Genomic DNA, 22,009 nt, shown 5'->3' with positions numbered 1-22,009 from the left:
AGACTCCACATTCAGGCATGTGGGTTAGGGCTTCAGCATATGTATTTTGGGGAATCACAAGTCACTTTATAACATTAAGGTACCTTGCTTTTGCTTTTAGATCTTAGTATCATAATGCAGCTTTCATGACCTGAGAATAATGCAGTTCTTCTCTATGATAACCATAATTACACTACATTTTGCTTTAGTTGTTAGTAAATATGGAGTGTAACTGAAGGTTTAATGATTGAAACTCTGTGGACATGGATTTGGTTGGTTCTTTGCCATTCCTGTTCCTTCCACATTCTCATCTCATTGACTGTACCTGGTAATGACTATGTACTTCGCTTATATTTTACCATATTTTTTATTCTTACTTCTTACTTACTTTTGCCAACATTTTATTATTCATTTTAGAGTTGTTAGATGCCTCAAATATTTTCTTAAACAAAGCCAAAATACACAACAAAAATGATCAGTCAATAAAGTCAGAGAACTTGAATCATTTCAGTGACACAACCTATATTCATTATAAGGTATATGCTGTGTACCTGTGCCTGTAATTCTAGTTTACTGTTTCCACTTTGTCTTCAGTTTCACTTTCCCTTTAAATCCCACTATTAAGCAGAAAGTTAAAAGGTTTTTAAGGGACTACATTTCCATTCATTATAGCAAAAACATATTGGAAGACTTTTATAAGCAAGTATCAAAAGAATCACTACTGCTAACAAGAAAAAAAAAGAATCAGAGATCAACCAAAGGATTTGAATGCATGCATATAAGGCTAACCAATGGACACAGACACCAGGGGTATGAGTGCATGAGTGGGGGCGTGGAGGCACAATGGGGTGTTTAAAGACACATATGTAATACCTTAATCAATAAAGAAAAAATTATAAAACATAAAAACAGAGAAGTTAAAAAAAGAATCATAATGTCATTTTTTAGTACTTACTTATTCTTTTCCTAAAATAACTAAGGATATTTTGGGGAGTAGGAAGCAAAACCAAAAGAAACCCCCGTCATTTTTTGCATACCTTATCTATATTTACCGATTTGCTTTCCTAATTTCTGAAGGAAGACTATCATGCCAAGAATTTTAAAAAATTCTTTCTCATAACTTTATTAAATATCTTCCGAAGATATATAAGGCAGAGTTGAAGTAAGAAAGAGAACAAAGATTAAAAATTGAGGCCCTCATAATGGAATTTAGAACTCAGTAATATATATTTTCAGGTGCAACTATTATTTGCTTAGAAAAGGTCAAGGTAATTAGGTCGATGATCTCCAATAGATGGGTGTAAATGGGAGAGGTCAAATACACCTGTAAGAGATATTCAAGACTAGTACTTGTTCTGGACTTCACTGGGTAAATTAACTCATTTGTGAGTTTCTCAAAGAACATAACCTATTCATAAAGGAAAACTTATTGGCCAATTGATAATGAAAACAAATTGGTCAATTGTATTTGTTTATAAAAATAAAATATGCATAATAGTTTCTTGAAAACAAATGTTAAAAGTTTCTGCAAAGGGGAAATGCACAATGAGATAGGGTGTGATAAAGAATAGAAACGCATGTAACAGTTCTGCTAGGTCAGGGGTGGGGAACCTTTCTTCTGGCAACAGCTATTTGGATGTTTATAACATAATATGTTTAATATAATTCACTTAATATAAATTTATGTTGCTATGAAAAAAGCTCCTAGATTTATTGAATTTCAAGTCCCTCCTGCAGATGCATTGGCAGGGCCAGACCAAATGATTTCCTGGGCCTTATACAGCCCTGGGACCGGATGTTCCCCACCCCTAATCTAGGTCATTAATAAATCTGAGGGCATTTCTAAAAGAGTATTGTGGGTTCTAATTACAGATTTGTCAACCATATTAACATATAGTCTTATTTCTAGTTGAAGACATTATATTGTGGTGAAAAGTGCATGAAAAGCAGGAAGTAGAAAAGTAGAAATGTAGGCTTGAGCCAAGATCCAACTTTCATTTGCTATGTGACCTTGAACATCTTATTTAATATTTCAAAGCTCCAGAAATATTTTTCCTATCTAGCTGGCCCAATTGTTTAACAATCAAAGGACAAAGGAACAAAGGAGAGATAAAAAATTATTTATATTCAAAAGATAGTACCACTACTATTACTTTATTATTTAACATTATTAAGCTCATATTTTTTTCAAGTGTTCTACAATTGGCACACTTTAACACCTGAAATATATCTATATTGATTTTAAAGATGCCACAAATCCATCAGTAACATGAAAAATTCTGACAGCAAGGAATTTCCTTATCAGCATAAGCAAAAGGGCACTTGATCTAGCATTGAGAAGAGCAAACCATGCCCTTGTGTGCTAAGACTGCACAACACAGAGATGAATGACCCCATAGGAGCAGAGGCCATGTGCAAAAGACTGAGAGAGAATATATGAACTCTGAAGAAATGATCTTAGAGGAGCTACAAACCTTATTCCTTGGCTACCACTGCCCTATAGTTAAAAGACCCATTCTGTCGAACATTCTAGAACAAGATTTGGGAAACTATGACCTGGGGGCCAAATCTGGCATGCTGCCTATTTTTGTAAATGAAGTTTTATTAGAACACTAGAGGCCTGGTGGACAAAATTTGTGCACTTGGGGGGAGAGGGGGGCCCATCCACCAGGTCTGTGCCCTCTCGCAGTCTGGGAGCCCTTGGGGGATGTCCGGGAGCCCTGTGGGGAGAGGGCCTAAGCTGTCAGTTGGACATCCTTAGCACTTCCGTGGAGGTTGGAGAGGCTCCCGCCACCGCCGTTGTACTCGCTGGCCATGATCCGGGCTTCTGGCAGAGCAGTGACCACCAGGAGGCAGCTCCTGTGTTGAGCATCTACCCCCCGGTGGTCAGTGCGCATCATAGCAACCGGTCGTTCTGCCATTTGGTCGATTTGCATATTAGCCTTTTATTATATAAGATAATTATGTTCATTCTTGTGGTTATTTTTGTATTGAAATAGCACAGTTGAGTAGCTGCAAAATAGCCTTTTGGTATGTAATATTTATTATCTGGGCCAAAAAATTTGACTGGGACCTAGATCACTGTCTCATTGATGTAATTAGAAACCTCCCAGAAGGTGTGTGAGAAGAATGATAGAACCACAAACTTATATATTTATAGTCCTACATACACTTGGATGCTGACTTAGTTTGCTGATATAACATAATATCTCTCAAAGGGGAATATGAACACTACCAGTGTGGTATAAGGGAAGGATGATGAAACTCTTTTTGAGAAGGGAGTTGCTGCCATAGGGTGTTTCCCTGAAACACAAGAGGTGTGATAAAAAAGGGTTAGCTTTTTCAACCTTAGAACTGTGAACATTTACCTCCAGGGTCTTCCACAGGCAAGGTGACATCATTAATAAGTTTGTCCTCTTATTTCTCCATGCAGTAAAAACGTTTTAATTGTTCTCTCTTCTGCTTTTTATACAAATGTGTGTAAAATTCCATCTAGATTCTCTACACACTTTTTTTGGGGGGGGGCGGGGAGGTGCTGATTTTTAGGGAAATGGGAAGGGAGGGGAAAAAGAGAGAGGAACATCGATGTGGAGTGAAACATAGATTGGCTGCCTCCTGCCAGGGATCTAGTCAGAAACCTGGGCATGTGCCCTGACCGGGAATTAAGCCAGCAACCTTTCTGTGCCTAAGAGGGAGCTCAACTAACTGAGCCATACTGGCCAGGGCTATAGTCACTTTTATATGAAAGGTAGCAGAATATGCCAAAATATGGTTCTTTGGCATAAGAATTATTTTCAGCTGATTACTTTTTTTAAAAAGCAGACATAAGAGAATCTCTGAAAACAGGATAGAAGCTAAAGAAAAAAAATACTTTTATAAGGGAAATGTCCACTTTAAGGGTGTCTCCCTCTCTGTAGCAGGAAGGATGGCTAAGTCAGAAGAAATGGGATTTTTTATTTGTTTGTTAAGCCTCACCTGAGGATATTTTTCCATTGATTTTTAGAGAGAGTAGAAGGGAGGGGGTGAGACAGAGAGAGAAAAACATCGATGTGAGAGAGGCCCCTGAATGGAATCAAATCTGGGATCCTTCAGTCTGTGGGCTGACACTCTACCCACTGACCAAAACCGGCTAGGGCAGAAGAAACATTTTTCATTGAAGAAGGCATGAAATATGCATACATATGCATAACAGACCATAGTCTCATTTCCTGGGTAGGTGTGTGTGTGTGTGTGTGTGTGTGTGTGTGTGTGTGTGTGTGTTTAACTCCCTTAACTGGCTTCCCCACTCCCCAACATCTTTCTTTCATCTTTAGCTGTAGATGGTATTTAAAGTGGTGGCTTGAACCATTTCTGGGAGTTTACTCATTTTATCTGGGTATCTTTCATGTGTATGTGAGGTATACATGTTATTAAATATCTGTTTGTTTACTCTTGTTAATCTGTCTTTTTATTTCAAGGGGGTATCAGCCAAGAACCTAGAAAGATAAAGAAAAGTTATTTTTCCTCTTATGTACATACACCCTACTTTACTTGAGTGAAACTCTAATAATGCTGAACCGATATTAAAATGATCTTCTCTCTCTCTCTCGTTCTTGTTTTATATTAGCATGGAGGGTTCTTTTATGAGAAGGTTTTATTTTTCTTACAGAAGGAAACTGTCTAAGATGCAGATTCTTCTTTTCAGGTTTCACGTGGCAGCCAAGATTCTGCATTCCTCATAAGCATCCAGGTGATGCATGTGCTGATGCTACAAGGACCACACGTTTGAGTAACTAAATGCAAATAGAAAAATTATATTTAGATTTTCTAAAACTAAACTAAATGTAGCTTGTCAAACCCCATTTCTATTCACAGCCACTTGCAATTTAAAATTCAGTCTCTTTTTGGGTAATGTAGTGGAGGAAATATTATTTTACCTCTACCCTTCTAAGTTTGCAGCTGGAAATACTGTAATAAAAAAAATTAGTATGAGGAAAACAAACAGAAATTTATTAACAAGGAACAAATTAGTAAGTTTCAGAAGTGGCTTAAAATTCAGGCTTAAATACCATCTTCAACTACAGGCAAATGAGGGAGTCCAGTCATGGGAAGGTGACCAGGCAAAGTAAGAAAATAAGCTTTTTTATGCAGGTTTAAGCCCATGCCTTCTCCATTGCTAGGAGTTTTTCTTGATGTAGCCACCCCTCTCTTCCTGGTAAGGAAAGGGAGGCATCCTTACCAATGGAGATTTCCTTTATAAGTCTGAAATCCTATATAATAAAAACCTAATATGCAAATCAACCGAATGGAAGAACGGCTGGTTGCTATAATGCACACTGACCACCAGGGGGCAGATGTTCAACGCAGGAGCTGCCCCCAGCCCACAGGCCCCAGGCCAGCCAAGGCAGGTGCCAGTGGGGGCCCCCTGATCACCCTGCTGGTCACCCCATAGATCAACCCTGATTGCCAGCCAGGTCTAGGGACTCTACCCGTGCAAGATATTCATGCAACTGGCCTCTAGTTTCCTTATAAAAGGGTAACTTCTACTTTGTTTTTAAAATTTCTCCTGTGTCTGCTGGTTCTCAAAATAATCAGCTCAAAACAATCCTTAAGCCAAAGAGAGATATGTGTGGTGACATATACTAGTAGCACCACCCTTAAGAAACAACTGAGTCAAATGCATAGCTCTCCTTTTCTTCTCTCTTTCTCTCTCTCTCTCTCTCTCTCTCTCTCTCTCTCTCTCTCTCTCTCTTTGCAAAGGGGTTTTCACTTCTGAGGTTAGGGGAAATTTACATGTGTCTACATGTTGCTTGCACGCCTTCCTCTGTATCCTGATGACGTTTGCTCAGGTTTGACTTGCTTGGGCTTCTGCTGCTGAGGCTGGTGTCCTTGCAGCGAGGCCAGTTGCTTAGTCCACCCTATCGAAGGCCTCCTTATCCCAGGCTCAGAACCTTTGTTTCATCTGGTCTTTCTCAGCTTTCTGCACCTTATCAAGGCCCAGATGCATACCCTCCTGATGATGTAGCTAGGATCTTGTGGAGGCTTCCTGTGAAATCAACACACTAGCCCTTTACACAACGCATGGCTTCTCCAAAACCAGTTCCGTATCCTGGACTGTGATGGGAATGAGAAGGGGCTGTAAGGAAATGAAAAGTGAACTGTTGCCAAGCCCAGTCTAGGCCAAACTACAAATTACATTATGACCATCCCTCTCCTAGACTCATCTAGGATAAAGTCATGACTTATGGTCCTTTCAGAGACATTCATACACTCATATAGTCCTGTCTTTATTTAAAATTTTTCTACATGTTCCATCCTGTGCTTTTTTTTTTGCATTTCTTTTTATTTTAAAAGAATTGCATTAAAATATTACTTATCTTGCTTAGTGATTTTTTAAAAGTATATTTTATTGATTTTTTACAGAGAGGAAGGGAGAGGGATATAGAGTTAGAAACGTCAATCAGCTGCCTCCTGCACACCCCCTACTGGGGATGTGCCCACAACCAAGGTACATGCCCTTGACCAGAATCAAACCTGGGACCCTTCAATCCGCAGGCCGACGCTCTATCCACTGAGCCAAACTGGTTAGGGCACTAACTGATTTTTTATACCCCCTTACATTTTGCACCCAATGTGAGGGCCTTGCTCACCTCACTCTAATCCCAGCCCTATGGCCTATTTTCTCCTCCCTCCCCAAAGGCAGTGAACTGCAATACCATCTGAGTGGGAAACCAGCACTTGCATTACCATGCCTAATCATTACCTGCATTTGTTATAGATGTCTTACTACTCCGCTTCCTTTGGAACTTGTTTATTTTTGTTTTTTGTTTTTTTTTGATGCAAATGCTTTTTCCTCATTCAGGAAAGAAAAAAAGGAAAAAAAAAAAAAAAAGATGTCCTTCTCTTGTGAATTAAATGTACTGACTTCCATGACTGTTGTTTTCTTCCATGAGATTAAAGATTATTATTATTATTACTGCAACTATTATTTGCCACCTTCATGCATTCTCCATATATAAAAAAATAAAGCCATGATTTTTTGCCTAGTCAATAAAAACACAATTAATATCTCAAAATACTGCCTTCTATACTTTTACAATAATAACTAAGATAAGGTTAGGCAGGTAGAAAATTGAGCACTTTGCCAGTATTTAGCTGCTACAATGGAGATGAACAGATAATAGTACCCTTTTAAAAAGACAAGAAGATAAGAAAATATTTAGTTGAATGTTAGCTCTTATGAAGGTAGGGATTGTATTTCATGTATTTTGGTAGAGAGGGAGAGTTAACACATATTCAGCTAATAAGTACAGGATCATAGTTCACATTTTAACGATGCATTGTTTATTTCCTATCTACTACATTTGTGGCATCTAAAAAAGTTGGCCAGAATAAGAAAAGTCAATCACAAGAAAAGATGTTTCTCCAACTATTTTATGCAAAGGCTGCTGGTTATTAACAACTGTAGAAATAGCTCTTGGGGCCTCATTTACAAGATGACCAAGAAAAGAAGGAGTAAAGGTCATGCCAAAAAAAGGCCGCGGCCATGTGCAGCCCATTCATTCCTATTCGTTGCACCAACTGCACCCAATACGTGCCCAAGGACAAGGCCGTTAAGAAGTTTGTCATTCGATATGGTTTTACTTATATGTGGAATCAAAAAACAAAATTAATGAACAAAAGAAAAGAAACATAGATAGAGGGAACAAATTGATGGTCATTCCGTGGGAGAGGGTATTGCGGGGGAAGGAGGGGAGGTAATGGAAAAGTTGAAAGGGATTAAGAAACCCAAATTGCCAGTTATAAAAATAATCATGAGGATATAAGTACAACAAGAAGATTATCTATAACAATAAAAGCATAATATGCTAATTAGACCGGATGTCCTTCTGAACATCCTTCCAGATGACCTTCCAGATAAAGATGGAGGGGGGAGGGGGTGGAGCCACCACAGCTGCAAGGGAGGGATCCAGGCAGCTTCTGTGGCTGTGAAGGCCTACTCTTGCATGAATTTCATGCATCTAGTAGTCAATAATATTGTAATGAGCATTAGACTTATCAGGGTGATCACTTCACTTCATAAGATATGTTGTGCACCTGAAACTATAATATTGTAATGCAACTGTGATTGAAATAAATAAATAAATCTGAAGATCACTTGGAGAATAAAACATATTGAGAAATTTGACAAACCAATAAAAATTAAAAAATAAACTGTATTTAGAAGAAGAAAAAAGAAATTTGTCATTTGAAACATAGTAGAGGCCTCAGCCATTAGGGGCATTTCTGAAGCAAGTATCTTCGATGCATATGTGCTTCCCAAGTTGTATGTGAAACCACATGACCGTGTGAGCTGTGCCACTCACAGCAAGGTGGTCAGGAATCGTTCTTGTGAAGCCTGAAGGTCCGAACACCCCCACCCAGCTTTAGACCTGTGGGTGCTGCCCCACAGCCTCCACCAAAGCCCATGTAAGGAGTTGAGCTTTAAGGCCCAAAGAAGAGTTCTATGGAGGAAAAAAATAAATGGAAATTGTACTTAAAAAAATTGTAGCCCTCACTAGTTTGGCTCAGTGGATAGAGAGTCTGCCCACCGACTGAAGGGTCCAGGGTTCAATTCCTGGTCAAGGGCACTACCTTGTTTGCAGATTCGATCCCCTGCCCTGGTCAGGGCACGTGTGAGAGGCAACCAACTGATGTGCTCCTCTCACATTTACGTTTCTCTCTCTGTGTGTCTCTCCCCCTTCCTTCCGTTCTCTAAAAATCAACGGAAAAATATCCTTTGGTGAGGATTAACAACGACAAACTGTAGAAATAAAACCTTTTTAATGTAAGGAATTTAAATTCAGGCCTCATTTTGAAATAAAAACCTGGAAGTAGAATGAAAGGGAGTGGGAAGCAAGATATAGAAAATAAACCTTCCAAATTGATTTAAGAAAAGATGATAAACGGGACAGAAAGCATAAAAGTCCTACTGTAGGTGGAATAGCTTGATGACAATTCCAGAGGAAGGAAGAGCCATATCCAGTCTGTAATGGATGTGTGGGAGGCGAAACCGTCCCCTGGGAGCTGTAAAGTTAAGGGGATAATTGTGCATGAGGCAGAGTGACAACTGACCTCTCTTGCTCATTGAAAGGAATCAGCATGAAGGAGGTTTGGAGAATGTCCTAAATTTCACACTATGTTCTTCAAATAGCTGGTAGCTTATTTTATGAGAGCCCCGAGACCTACTTTCACTGATCATTTATCCAGACAGTTGAGTTTCTTTAATGAAATAACATGACTCCTTTGGGAAAGAAATTTGAGGACAGGAAGCAATCAGGCCTCCTAGCAACGCCCACTATGAGAGGTGTTCCCTGTGAGCTGGCTGGCACTCCAGGCAGAGATGAAGCAATTATACTTACATCATCATGCACTGCTGAGAGGAGGGGAATAGTTTTTAAATATTTCTTTTTAAGCCTATCTCACCCACCTGTCCCCTTTACCTAAATGAACATAATGTAAGTTTAAGAAATGGATATAATGTAGTTTGGGAAACTAAAATAAGAATGATGACGATGACAATATAACAATATTATCTTATTCGTAAGTTTTAATACTACATTATAGACTTTCTTGAGGAAAATGAGTATTTTACAATGTATTTAATGTGACTAAGGCCAGATGTAATTAGTCTTATTTTCCTATTAGGTAAGAATTTTTACAATTTTCAGTTATATGTTATTTTAGGGCCATATTACTAAATGACTCAGAATGCCCCCTACTTTCTCTGTGGTCGTCCTTATTTCCTTAGCATGACAAATGAATCCAGGATCAGACAGTAGATGGTGCTATTATTTCAAAGACTATACAGTTCCAAAAAACTTCCAGAATTTTTTAAAACTACAGAAACAAATGAGAGAAAAGTGTGAAACCTTAATATAGTTTTCTGGTTTGCAAAGGTTATGGAGTGGGAAGCTACTTTCATGCAGTGACCTATTCTGTCCCTTTTGGGGGTAAAATAACAATCAAAGCAGGGGTCTTCAAACTACGGCCCGTGGGCCACATGCAAATACAAATATTGTATTTGTTCCCTTTTTGTTTGTTTTTTTTACTTCAAAATAAGGTATGTGCAGTGTGCATAGGAATTTGCTCATAGTTTTTTTTTTTTTTTAAACTATAGTCCGGCCCTCCAACGGTCTGAGGGACAGTGAACTGGCCCCCTGTTTAAAAAGTCTGAGGACCCCTGAATCAAAGCCTTCCTTAGTAATTAATAAGTTCTGTCTCCCTGGAAATAACTATGCTCACATTTAATTTTCTCCTTTGAAACAGAAGCAGAGGCAGATGCTGACTGCTAGTGCAGACAGAAAGCAATTCAAAAGAGCTCAGCAATGCAGAAGATATTAAAATGTAAAACACAGGAATGTGAAGTTTCCTTAAAAAATACTGAAAAAAAGGTTTTTCTAATATAAAGCAATTTATATGTAAAACATCTGTAATCACAAAAGCACCTTAAATACAATATTCAAATGCAAGCAATAAACTCCCCCCCACCCCCCAAGTACCTGACAATGATAAATCAACATATTAAAAGCTTGCCTCTACTCGTGGCAGATGGTCTTTGAAAGAGAATTGGTAACAGATGATACCATAGAGGGGTTCAAACAGTGGTGACACAGGTGAGGGGCCTAGTGGAGCCAAAGCTACTCTGTTGGATCAGGAAACCTGCAGCTAAAGCACAATTGCTGTCGAGGTTCCTAAAGAGCAACACTACAAGTTGTCTCTTTAAAACCTCATCACTCAGAGATAATGGTGTTGATGGGAATCCTTTACCTGTTTCATGGCAAAGGTTTAGGTTATTCTCATTTTTCATACCTAGACAAAACATATGGTGATGGGCTGTCTTAAGGATGATCAACACTCGCTATATAAATTTGCAACTCAGAACACCTAAATGTAAAGAAAAAAAATTAAACCAAATGACTGGTGATATTGTGAAAGCAATAGCAAACACTGACATTTGAAACATCTGAATAATTGACTGCATCATTTTAAGTCGCTGATTTTTTTGAGGGCCAGCCATATTTTCAAGCATGCATTTCTAAGAACTTTCAGCCTTTTAAATGGCATCCCTTTTAACTCTAAACCTCCTAATAGTTTCATTTTGAGTTGGAAATGTTTTTACATTGTTGATTAACAATTGTGCTTCTGGTTTTGTTTTCCATCAGCATTGCTAACATCTCAACTCCTTTATATGCCCCCTAATCCTGACGGTTACATAAATTCATGAATAATGTCAAAAATAATTAGTATCTAATATTTAGTAGGTTCTTTGAAAATAGTTGCTAGAACTGCTTTTATTTTCTATTGAACACATGTTTTTTTTTCCCCCTGTTATTATCTATATATGGCAGTTTTAAACATGGCCTCAGATTCTTGGACTTTCCCACTGAAACTGAAGGTCCTCTGACTATGACTAAATTTAGCTCTAACTCCTAATTTAGGAAGCGTATTTCCCTCTGTATCTTCACCTCAGAGACCTAACCTTTCCCCCAGTAATCAGCAACCCCCGGGAGGCAGCAGAGGACAATTGCCTGGATCTGACTGATGATGAGGGGTCCAAACCTCTGGCAGAATAAAGACACCATCTTGACCTAAGTTATGTCAGCTCCTGAGCCTAATATGGAATGACTTCCTGGCTACTTTCCCATGAAACCAGACAGAGGAACACTGGAACTCACCTCCGAACTATCCTCAGGATCTGAAAGATAATTTATTACCCTTACCTCACCTCTGACCAATCAGCTCCCAGCACAACCTCCAACTGTAACCCCTGGTGTCCAGTGACTTTGCCCTGTATAATTGGTAACCTGCACACCATCGGGAGTGGGGTTTTTAGAGCATGAGCTCCTTGTTCTCTAGATTGGCCAATTCAATATTAAATTATTTTTATTTCTAAACTGCAAACTTCTGCTCATGCATTTCTTTGGGCCAGTGCACGTAGGCAGCCAGATGCAAACTTTGGAGCCCTGGTAACACTGGCATTGACAAGTGATGTCTATGCCCTTTTCTCTTGAATCTGGTAATTGCTTTGATACAATGCAGAAGAAATGATGTTGCATGACTTCGACTTCAAGACAAAATCATAAGAAGCCTTGAAGCTTTGCCTTGGTCTCTCGGAATGCTGCTCACTCCCTTCCCGCAGGATTCATGTACAAAGGATCTCACATCCTGAGAAGTCCCAGTTTCATGAAGAGGTCAGGCCTTGATTAGGTCCTCTGGGTCACAGTCCCAGCTAAGGCTAGCCTTTCAGTCATCCTAGCCTAGGTTCCAAAATGAATTAAAAACTTCCAAGAATTCCTGTCCCCAGATGTTGAATCACCTTGTTAAACAAAATAATGTTCACAGCTAAAAGCTTTTTTTTTTTTTTTTTAAAGAAAGGGTTTATGGAGTTGATGGTAGCCTGAGAGGGACCAGGTCCCAGGGCATAAAGGCTAAACCATCAGCAGCAGGACTGACACCATTGTAACCAGCTAGCTGTTAATAACAGGAAAGGAGCAAAGGGAATGCCTGACACTATAGGCCTGTCACTTGGGCGGCTTCACCAGGAAGCTGAAATTTCACACTCCGCAGGGAACCACTGGCCCATTCCTTGCAGATTACTGCGGGAAGGGCCTGGACAAAGGGGAGATAGAAGCATGCACAGTGAGTGGGGTGACATAGGGAAGGGACTTGCTTGTAAGTCGAACCTGGGAACAGAGATCATTGGCCAGAGGGGATGGGGCCACTACAAACCTGTGAAAATTTGGGGATACATAATCCCAAAATAAAAGAGTTATCTCACTGTTACTCCTGGTCCTCAGCTCTTGGCTCTCTGGTTCCTTTGGTTTTGCTTCTGCCCTGTTTTTTCTATAGCCACGTAGCTTCGGAGACCCCACATGCAATGGACTGAGGGACTGCCGTGGGGAACACTGGGTAAGCTAGCGGGAGGCTGGATTGGACTGCTCCAACAGGGAACAGAAACTGGACACTGGCTTTGATCTTAGCCCTGCGGACGGCAAATGGGACTTCTTCCTCAGCAGGACAAAGGGAAGTGAGGCCTTGGGAACTCAGGGGTTTAATCCCACAGAAATAAAGCTTTCTACCATATTTCATCCTCAAGCCTCAGAAAAATCATTTTTGGGGGGTATTGCAAGAAGTCCACTCCACCCAGCACCCAGGGTGGGGACGAAGACCTCTCCCCACCAATACAGTGCTAAGTGGAAAAGGCAACATGTTCACCATCCTGGAGTTGGCAGGCACTTCTATGCATTAAAAGTTTGGAAAAGAAAAGTAAAGATATAAATTATTTTGAAAGAATTTACATTGGCTACAGATAAGCAGGGCTGGAGGGAAAAACTTAAGTGGGACAAATTTTTGACAGATGCAGTCTGTTAGGAAGAAATATTTACTACTTTTGATTGGGGTGGCCGACAGTCTTGAAACTTCAAACATAAGCAGAATGTGGTGGCTTCTAGTGGTTTCTACAGAAGTTGATTCAAAACTTTAACATACATTCGGGCATGTGAGCTGTCTTTTGTTAGTTGGCCCACAGCTATTAACTGGTTAACTATTGTTTCTTTCTCTCACTCTCAGGCCCACTGAAGTTTAATTTAGGAGATCTGAGAACTTTATCTTATCAACCCAAGACATGCAAAACCTTCCAGCTGAGGCCTCACTGTGCCCTTTTGAAATTCGCAACCACAGAACCGCTAAGTACAGAGGGCTGGTTTCTTACTCAGAAATTGGCAACTGGAACACCAGAATCGGATTATAAACTGCAATCACATTGTCAGTCATAAACTGTCAAAATATTCAGGTGAGGATGTTTAGTCTGAGACACTTCTAGTGTTCCTAGCTTCCTAATTGGTGTCCTGCCTTGACTCTCTCCACACACACCCCTGCCCCAGTTACACAACTGACATATCTCTGCAACGTGTCCCACAATCTTTAGATGGATATTCACTGACCTCATGCTCTTTCACCTCCATATACACATTTATTTCCAACTAATCTTACAAACTGTTTACTACATCCTGTGAATTTCAAGAGAAAAGAACTAGAATCTCCAGGGTCATTTTAATGCCACATGTCTACTCTGTGGAGTCCACCTCAAACCCAAGCACTCCCTGGAGAAGCACTGCTTTAGTTTTCCGTGTTGCTGATGGGTTTATGGCTCACCTCAAACTACAAGGAAGGGCATAGGTTTAATTAAAAACCTCTAAACGTTAATGTTATAGTCATTGTTCCTCAATATCACTGCTTTTCCTACCCTTACTTTCTAGGTTACTGTCGTCTGGTGCTGCCTCTTAGTTTATGAGTCAAATTCTTTTTTGCAAAATAGCACTTACATTCCTTCTCCCTAGCTCATCTTTCTAGGATGAGGAGATGATTTTCTCAGATAGCATACATTGACTATTCACCTATTGCCAGGCATTTTGCCCAGTTCTTTAAATTCAATATCATATATCAGTTCACTTCCTCAAATTCATTCTATGCCAACCATTTGGCAATTGCCACATCTTACCCTTCTGTATTGTTTATCTTTTTACCATTATTGTTTCTTTAAATGCTCAATATGAAGGACAAGGATTTTGTTTCTCTTATTTTCCTTGGTGTTTCTAGAATATTTATATAGGGAACTGAACATAATAGGTGACCAATAACAATATATCAAAAACAATCAGCCAAAGACTATTAGAATTTATAGATAGCTTCAAACATTGGCTTTTTTCATTGTATCAATCAGGTGGTTAGATGATGTAATGCAATTTAATTTTGTTAGTGATTTTATAATTCCAGCGAGGCCACTTCAAACACAATCTATTCTCAGGTGGCTGTTTTCACTTGACAAATTAGATACACCTTTTTAGGAAGAGAAATAAGAGCATTTCATATTTCTTGACATTTACTGAAGTTAATGGATTTCTACAGCACTTTGTTATTTCAATTGAATTAACCGCTATTCTTTATCAAGTACTAATGATATATGCTTTAAATATAAAATCATCTCTTCCAGCCTAGCTGGATTGTCTCAGTGGATAGAGCACCAGACTGTGAACTGACTGAAGGGTCCCAGGTTCCATTCAGGTCAAGGGCACATACCTCCTTGCAGGCTCAATCCCCAGCCCTGGGGCCGTGCGGGAGGCAACCAATCCCTGTGTCTCTCTCACATCAATGTTTCTGTGTGTCTTTCCCTCTTTCTTCCACTCTCTCTAAAAATCAATGGAGCCTGGCTTCTGGGGCAGCAAGTGTTAGGGGTGAGAAAGAAGAGCTGAGAAACTGCTCTGACTCCTGGCTCAGGAGGCTGGGTCTCCTGTATCTCTCCAGCGGGCACCCATTTCTAAGAGAAGATTGAACCCGAGAGAGAGCCCTGGTCAGCCAGTGTGGGAAACCCGTGCTCAGCATCAGCTCCAGGCCAGCCCGTAACCAGGGCGGCCCATTTGAAATCCTTCTGTTCCTCTGTCTTGGAAGTGCCTACCGTGCATCCAAGTGCGAGCTCCTCGCCAAGCTGCACATCAGGCCCTGCTGCTGGATGTCTCCGGACCTCCGAGGCCTGCACGCGCCACCTACACTACAAATGGATCCCCGTGGAAGACAGCCACACGGCTGACATGAAGTCCACTTTCCAGAAGCAATAGACTTCATTGACTGTGTCAGGGAAAAGGGAGGCAAGGCCCTGGTCCACAGGGAGGCTAGGATCTCCCGGTCACCCACCATCTACAAGGCTTACCTCCTGAAGACCAGGCAGTTGAGCCTGAAGGACATCTCCCATTACATCAAGCAGAGGAGGAGGGAGTGTGGTCTGGCCCAGCTCTGGCTTCCTGGGCCAGCTCCTGCATATGAATCTGAGATCCTGCCTTCCACGCCCACTCCCCAGGTTCCCTCCTGCCAAGAGGAGGCAGCCAGCTCTTCCTTCAGAGCCCATTTGCAGACACTGAGCCCTAATGTGCAGGGTTCCTACTGCACATTCCCTACCTGGGTGCTGGCGCCAGTGCCCACCCACTCCACGGGCTCAGAGCTCAGCAGGGGCCCAGTGGCCACAGCCACATCCTGCTAAAACTGGATGGGAAACCCGCCCAGCCCCAAGAGCAACTGTGATTTTCTTTTTTAAACTCATGGACATTTCAGACCTGGGCAATACCGAACACCCTCTCTGTCCCGCTGCCCCCGTGAGAGAGTGAGGGGTCCCCAGGCTTGCAAACAAACTTCAGACTGACCGCAGGGTAGGTTCTCAGACCGAAGGAAGGTGAAGCCATTATGAGAGCACAGCCTGTGCTGATGACTACACTTCCAGACCCCCTGCCCTCTCAGGACTGCTCAAAGTTCCTGGCACCCCAAAGTTCACCTTTCATTTCAAGCTTCAGGCAGTAAACACCTGCAGCAACAAGGGAGAAAGCAGTTGCCAGACCTGGAGAAAAGGCAAGTAAGAAGCCATTCATTCTGAAGGAAGCACAATTTCCGTCTTACTTTCTTAACTTTGGCAGTCTCCGCGTCTGTCTCCGTCACTTCGGGGACTAAGCTGATCCTCTAGTTAGGAAAGCAGCCCTACAGGGTTCGTAGGGACCCAATGCACATGCTGATTTGAACCCTCATATCTTTTTGAGATTCCCTCTTGGGTCCCGCAGAGGCAGTTTGTTGAAGTAGCCAGGTGTTGACACTCTGGGTTGCCTTTACACTGTGGGCTATGACTTGACTTTGGCACGACTCTTACTCATACTTGAACCTTTATTGTTACACCTTTATTCAAAACAATTCTTGTATCATTTTGAAGAGAGTTCCTTAGACCATAGACCAAAAAACCCGTTTGAGGTGGTAGCCAGGAGGAAAGGGTACCTACTATCTGGGTCAGTGTCACTGACACGGTCTCCCCCGCCCCGGCCCCCACACCCCCTGCCCGCCGGCTGGCTGTCCTTATATGTGCTTGTCTCATCTCTTGTGACATGCGTTTTTTTCCCCTTCCCCCTAGAGATTGTCTTCAAGATGCTGACTTCTAGGGTTTGTACATTTTGCAGTATGGTACTACTTTATATTTTGTCTGTAGGTTGTATTTCTCTGGGGGAAAAAGGCAATAATTTCCCCAAATCATACAAATGTGAAGAAAAGCAGTATGTTATTGGTTGTTGTTGCTGTTTTTATAGTGTAAAATAAAAATAGTGAAAAGAAAAAAATCAATGGAAAAATATCCTAGAATAAGGATTAACAACAAAATCATCTCTTCCATATTAGGTTTAAAAAATGTCTAATAAACGTTCATATTTGTGATGGGCTTCAGAAATCTACAGTCATTGAATAAGAAGTCATAAATGCCCTATAGTTAGCAAGATTTTCATCTAATTTTCCTGTTCAAGGTGCATTAAAACTTGCTAAAGCTCATTAATTTCAGAAAAATAGCATGCATCTTTCAAACAATAGTGTACTAGTTTAATATGTGAATTTTGCTCACTCTTTCCACTTTCTCATCTACTTATTTTTATATTATCTAATGCCACAAATATATATGCAAAAATATGTATGTTTTCCCATATGTCTATATTTTACTGGTTCAATGACATTTTTTTCTTATTCCATTAGAGCAGCCTGATAAGTTTCATGAAGACAAAAGACAAAGATCTTTTTGCCTATAGATGTGTTTAGACAACCTTTTTTTAAAAATTATTTTTGAAAAAAATCTATCTTTGTTGCAGCTATAAAAAATCAAATGCTGCACTTAGTAATTCAGACTATTGCAATATAAAAAACACTTATTAATGAGGAACATATCAACAACAACAAAAACAGAGACCTAGAGTTATAGAAAAGCAGATAAAAAGTGAGCCATTTGCCCAGCTGGGTGGCTCAGTGGTTGGGTGCCAACCTATGAAATAGGATTCTAGGTTCGATTCCCATCATGGCACATGACCGGATTGCAGGTTTTATCCCCAATGGGGATGGGGGGAGGGTAGCCAATCAATGATTCTTTCTCATCATTGATGTTTCTATTCCTCTCTCCCTCTCCTTTCCTCTCTGAAATTAATAAATAATATATTTCTAAAAAGTGAGCCATCTATAAATGTCATGGGAGTCATGAAAATGGATGTAGATGAGTTATTGAGGTATAAAAGTGGGTCTTATCTGGGAATAAAAAGACTTGGGTGATCCTTTGCTGTTAGCCATTAATTGGCACACAAAAAATGGGAGCATAGAGCTCAAATAAAATTTCACATTGTCTGAGGGAATGGGGACAGGAGATTGTTAGATGTAAGTGTATATAACAAGGAAGGAATTCTGATGACTCTGTGGTAGAAAACAGAATATATGACTCTGGGTTTAAAAACATAATGACTGGAGGAAGAAATAATTTCAATTGTATAAATTAGACTGTGGAGAATGCATTTCTAATTCTTTTAGCTTCATTTTCTCTATTCTCAAACCTTGACTTCCGATTGAGAATATGGGGTTATGACTTCCTTAAAACATGAAAAGCCTGTGAAATGGCAAACAGAGCTATTGAAGAGATTGTGAGTAGAACTAGCATAGGAGGAATCTGAAAATGCTCTTTGAAAGTGACCATGCTGGAAATTGTTATTATACTTCCCATAAATGAGACTAGAACTACAAAGACAAATGGAAACACGATTCTGGCCTTAAAGTACTAATAAAGTTTTTAATGTAATTTCCTGAAAACATAGTCCATACAGTGATTATTCCCTAAGCCCTCTTTCAACTTAAACTGTGCTTAGACAACACACGGAGTGCCTTTTAATGTCAGCTAACGCTGCATTACTTATAGCTACATGCAAGTCCTCCTACTAAGAAACAGAACCTGCTTCATAAAAGTAGTGGGTTCAGTCCTTGTAGAAAGTAAATGAGGAATGAAACTCAACTTCTAGCACTTCATCTCACTGTGACTGGGAGTCTGTGTAAAATGGGCACGTGATGATTTATATGAGAAGGCAAGCTATGGATAGATGTGACAGAGTAGATGCTTGAGGGTGACTTTGCATAACTGTATAAAACACTGGGGGAATGTCTACGATCTACTAATAGGTGTTTCTTGTTAGATATGCATTTTTAATTTATCTGATTAATCTCCTTTTATAAACACCTCATTTTTATTGTAACTTTCTCACTGATATCTACCTCTATCTATCTATCTATCTATCTATCTATCTATCTATCTATCTATCATCTATCTATCATCTAACATCTATTTCTATCTCTCTGTCTCCACCAGACTATCTCTCTCTGTCTCTGTCTTTGACACACACACACACACACACACACACACACACGATTTGACTAAATGTTTTAAAAACTTTTATTGAAGCTAGTTTATTCTTCATAGCCTCATATTCACATTTGACTTACCATAGATGAGGCAACCAACCTACATACAGACTAAAGACATGCTTTGTTCAGAATAACTTGGTGACACATCTAAAATTAGAACCCAAGCTTGTAAACTACGACTGCTATGCAAAAAGCTAAAACTATGCATATTAAATGAATGCAAGACAGAGGAAAATGATTAAAGTGGTAAACAGAGAATCTCTATTCATGGAGATAAAATTTAGGGGAAAGAATTATTTATTTGGTGCTATTAATTTTAATTGCCTAATGGTAAGGGGAAAAGGGAGGCCGGTGAATAAATTTCCAGTTGTGCTGATTACTTGTACTTAGTTATTTTTTGTGATATCTATCTACAATTGTAATAATAAAAGTACTGCATGTATTTCTGTGATTTGTGAGGAACATAAGCACAACAGGGTTAGCGCTACTGAAACTTAAGATGGACTGAATTTTTATGGCAAAACAAAACTTTGCTTCAGAGTATACTCTATCTCAGCATATAATTACTGGCATTTTGAAATTTCAAATTCAGTTTTAAAGTGTAGAAAACAGCCTGACTGGCATGGCTCAGTGATGGAGCATCTACCTATGAACCAGGAGGTCAAGGTTTGATTCCTGGTAAGGGCATGTGTCCAGGTTGTTGGCCCCGTGGGTCATGCAGGAGGCAGCCGATCAATGAGTCTCTCCCATCATTGATGTTTCTATCTCTCTCTGACTCTCCCTTCCTCTCTGATATTAACAAAAATATATACATATAAAATAAAGTGTAGAAAACAATCTTTTTAACATATAAATTTAGGTTTTATAATAAAGCAATTTTATTATTAATCTTAAATATATCACGACTATATATAGAAGTATTTAATTGCATATATATAATTTTTAAATTTCATTCTCTGCATTTTTCACAGCAGTATCTAAAATTAATACATTTGCAATAATTATTTGTTATGAACTATTAATTGTAGTAATATAAGGCTTCAAGTGGAGAGTAACTGCAGTTACTGTTAAAGTGCTTTTAAAATCACAACTGTTTCATTGACAACTAACCTTTAGCTAATTTTATCACTTTGACAAAAAATATTTCACTGTTCAAAATGTATTCAAGAATATTTTAGTTCAATTTCATTCAACAAAATATGAAACATGATGAGGTCAAAAGTGAGTTAATGTCAAAGAGCTTTAACTAGGTCTTAAAAGATGAGAAAGGTATGACAGAAAATTGAGAAGAGCTAAGGGAATAAAACCATATGAGAAAATAACATACATTCACATGTCTCTTAATGATGAGGATTGTTCTGATAAATATGTTTTAAGCAGTTTCAGCATTGTTCAAACATCGTAGAGTGCACTGACAAAAGCCAACATGGTCTAGCTTTCTATACACCTAGGCTATAGGGATGGTCTATGGCTCCCAGGCTATACATCTGTACAGCATGTTACTGTACTCAATACTTAGGCAATTATAACACAAAAGTAAGTATTTTTATATTTAAACATAGAAACATGCAGTAAAAATACAGTATAAAAGGTAGGGCCCTTACCAAGAATGGAGCCTGCAGGACTGGACGTTGCTCTGAGTGAGTTACTGAGCGACTGGTGAATGAATGTGAAGGCCTAGGACATTGCTGGACACTGCTGAGGACTTTAAAAACACTATCCCACAAACCTCCCCCATGGCTTCTTCCTGATAAGATCAGAAAAAGACCATCAAAACTGTCGATATGATTCTGTTCACAGGGATGTAGGCTGGATTGATTGGAAATAGCTAGGAGACACTGGATGGATGGATAGGCAGAGGTCACTGTAATAGAGACTGTCAAGAGAAAGTGAAAGGTGGCCTGAGGCTCAGTAGGAATAAAAATGATCAAGATGGAGAGACAAAGAAACATAGGGGATTGGCAGGGCAATTTGGTTTTAGCTATTACATGTTGGAGTAGTGGTCAGATTAAGGACATTCATGGTATTTAAAAAGAGAGCATTAAACATGGAAAAGGTATAGCACCGAGGACCCAATATTATGTCTCTGAAAATTGTTTTTTTTGTTCCATTAACCCTATCTGGCACAAAGGGCTCTCTCTGGTTTTAAATTGATGGATGAAATAAACTTAAGTGTTTTACATCATTACAATCTAAAAATATTTCCAAAGTACAGGGACAGGCAAGCATCACACTACCACAGAAAGCTTTTACTGAATGACAGTGACACTTAATGCTTGTAAAGGTGGCTTTCTGGGAACCTGTTTATTGCATAAGATCTTGGTCCCTCATTGAAAAATTTACGGCCGTGTACTCTGAAGACCATAGGCGAGATCTGGGAGGGCTGGAGCCCCCTCTGAATAGGTGGCACTGGGGGAGCAGGTTCCTCTGTGCTGGAGCAGGTTGGTGGCTGACTGACCTGTGATTTGTGTATTCAAAGCTGAGGTGCTGTGAGTGAGAGATAATCCATTGCCGAGTCCCATAGATATTGTTCCCATCAGCAAGAAAAACACAATTTCCTGAGCCACACATCATTCCATTTCTTACAGGAAATTTGGCTCCTTTATAATCTTATGGGACCATTGTCATACGCATGGTCTATCATTGACCAAAATGTCGTTACCCAGGGCATGTCTGTAAATGAAATCAGTAAAGTAGGAAAGTGCAATATAAGGGATAATGGTTAAAGACTCTGCTGACTGCAGTTAGATATGTATCGAGGTTT

The 22,009-nt window shown here is 39.7% G+C and overlaps 2 pseudogenes across 2 annotated transcripts; both read left to right on the top strand.

The window, feature by feature from the left end:
• The first annotated feature begins 7,454 nt into the window (after positions 1–7,454).
• On the top strand, positions 7,455–8,431 carry LOC308522103 (small ribosomal subunit protein eS26-like; annotated as a pseudogene). Its single transcript has 2 exons — positions 7,455–7,595; positions 8,218–8,431. The product of its transcript is annotated as a small ribosomal subunit protein eS26-like (transcript).
• Positions 8,432–13,207: 4,776 nt separating this feature from the next.
• Positions 13,208–16,033, top strand: LOC308522035 (dual specificity protein phosphatase 5-like; annotated as a pseudogene). Its single transcript has 2 exons — positions 13,208–13,232; positions 15,339–16,033. The product of its transcript is annotated as a dual specificity protein phosphatase 5-like (transcript).
• Positions 16,034–22,009: the final 5,976 nt, after the last annotated feature.

The sequence above is a fragment of the Myotis nattereri genome (genome assembly GCF_964212035.1).
Source record: "Myotis nattereri genome assembly, chromosome: 7".
Taxonomy (NCBI): Eukaryota; Metazoa; Chordata; class Mammalia; order Chiroptera; family Vespertilionidae; genus Myotis; species Myotis nattereri.
This window is presented reverse-complemented; position numbering and strand designations above follow the sequence as displayed.